The 2,622-nt window shown below is 39.7% G+C and overlaps 1 pseudogene; it reads right to left on the reverse strand.

Annotated features, from left to right (window-relative positions):
• Window positions 1-464: 464 nt before the first annotated feature.
• Window positions 465-2,399, reverse strand: LOC102922343 (intraflagellar transport protein 80 homolog pseudogene; annotated as a pseudogene).
• Window positions 2,400-2,622: the final 223 nt, after the last annotated feature.

Here is a 2,622-nt window from a genome sequence, read left to right on the forward strand (position 1 = left end):
TAGAACTTACTCACCCCAAACAGAAACTTTGCACGTGTTACATAAGACACCAATTTTCCCTCCCCCAGGTCCTGTTCCTCTCTTCTCTTTTGTGCCTGGAGGAACTTGCATATCATATCCTAGGTGCCTCGTGTACGCCCAATCTCCCAGGACTGACTTCTGTGGTATGTTCACTGCACAGAGAGTAAGTTTCCCAAGGCACATCCATGCTACAGCATGTGTCGCAGTTCAATCCTCTGACAAGAGAATAATCCCACTGCCTGAGAAAACCACATTGCTCTATGTAACGGCCGGTGGATGGACACCTGAGTCGTTCCTAGCTCTTGTTATCTGAACACACTATCAACTCTGGTGTACAAGTATCCACGTTGTAACACTTCCCAAACCACCTTCACGTATTTTTGTTTTACAAACTATGGGAGATACTTTACAATTTACAGATCAAATGAAAATTAACAATAACATACACTATAAATAACTCAAGGCTTTATTATAAGCATTAACAGCTATTCATACTAAAGAACCAAGAATAAAGAAATAAAAAAAAACTGGAATGTTATCAACATTACTCGGGCATAGATAAGCATATAGAAATATTTTGTTAATTGTTAGACTAGAAAAATATAAATGATGGAATTATATCAATTATTTTGTGCTTAATCTTCCTGAACGTACTTTTAGTATTAAGTACATGAAAAGTGCATACAATTATTTAAAGATAATGCCTTTTTCTTTTGTCAGTGCTAGGAATCAAACCCAAGGCCTCATGCATGCTAGGCAAGTACTCTACCATTCGGAGACAACACTAGCCTTAAAATTATGCCTTTTTTTAAAGCAAACAAAACATGCATATCTTTGGTTACTCTGAACTAGTTTAGTGGTCAGTGTGGCATTCAGTGCTTTAAGCCCACATTCTTGACAGACTGGCTGCTGGACGATCGGTCACATTCTTTAGTAATTTCCATCTCGACTTTGGCTTTGATTTTCTCCCAGTCTATTTGGAGACCTTCTGCATATTGCAAATATCATTTATTAGTTTCCTGTTTACCAAATGTCTCCAAAAATTTTTGACGATAAGCAAGAACTGTATCAACATGGGTTTTGTATTTTACAGCCAACTCCAGTGCCCTTTCCCAGTTATAGAGATTAATGTTGATCTGGATTGCTTGATAAATGAGGCCAGCCTGGAGAAGTAATGTCTCAGCCTCCTGTATGTTCCCACTAAACATTAGTATGTGGGCCATTTTTGACTCCTTAGATGGAAGATCTTTTATAGCATTGATGTATCTAACTTTATCAATTTCACCAATTGCCGCGTAGGCTATCTCCGCAGTAATCATATCTCGATTAGCAATCACCATAGCCGCCAGGCAAGCCCACATGCTTTGCTCCTTAACAAAGCGGCAAAGCCTTACAGCATCTTCCCACTTTGAGCTGCTCACATATTCATGGAGGATGGCAGGGTATGGTGATATGCTGATGTGAAAGCCATCAGCTTTCCTTATAGTCACCTGATTTCCAACAAAACTCACTATATGGGGGTTTTTACTATATTCACTTGCATCTCTTTCATACAATGTTTTAGGCAAAATTTCTCTGTCCACATAAATGGTATTAGGGTAATACCACACTGTGAATCGAGTATCTTGAAGTCCACAGAGGATATTGCATGTATCACACCATGCCAACGTATGCACCATGGTTCCAAGTTTAATAATCTGTTCTTCTTTCCCAAATCGTTTCACTGAGGTGATGTAGAGGTCTCTATTTTTATCAATGAAAGCAATTTTTCTGTCATTGGTGAGTCCTTTTTGATCCAGAGCAATTTCTGAGATTTCATTCTTATGAGAAAGAAGTTTCCCATCCCCTAAGGGTTTTCCAGTTGATGCTTCAAAGAGGAAGATTATTTTTTCATCAGCCTTGTCTTTGATTGCTATAGTGTCATTACTCAGAGACACAGTCTGTGCATTCAGGATATCTGTTCTCATTCCAGGAAATTTTGGAGAAGAAATGAAGCGCCCTTCATAAGAATGCAAATAGATACCACCACCATCTACCAGAAGAAAATGTCTTTCTGCCTGGAGAATTAAACTAACAGTTCCTTCTTTGAGATCAAATATAAGTGGTGTATTCCAGTTCTTCGTAGAGAACACGTAGCACTGGAGGGACGTTGAGACGACTAAGTGTGCATGGTTCAAAGAAGCTTTGATGACCCTGTCTCTGAACTCCAGTAAGTTCACAGCATCATTGAGAACATTACAAACCTGCATGGTCCTCCTCTTCGTCAGCGTTACCTGGAAGTTCCTCCACTCCCAGCGCTGCTCCACCATGTGCGCAAAGACCACATGGCCGTTCCCACAGGCCCCCGCGATCTCCATGCTTTTCTTTAATCTGTTCATCTCCTTCAACACAGTTTTTTTGCTCCATTCCACTTCCTGGTTCCCCCCTTCTCCTTGAACTATATATTTTGTATTTTTCTTTGCACAGATTGCTCCTTTTCATTATAGATCTCCATAAGAGTGAACATTAATAACCACATGACAGAGTTGATACTAGGCTGTTTTGAAATTTCCTCTGCTAATGCAACTAATCCAAAACTTCAATTTAGCCTCAGGCAGACAT

Source organism: Peromyscus maniculatus, chromosome 19 (genome assembly GCF_049852395.1).
Source record: "Peromyscus maniculatus bairdii isolate BWxNUB_F1_BW_parent chromosome 19, HU_Pman_BW_mat_3.1, whole genome shotgun sequence".
Lineage (NCBI taxonomy): Eukaryota > Metazoa > Chordata > Mammalia > Rodentia > Cricetidae > Peromyscus > Peromyscus maniculatus.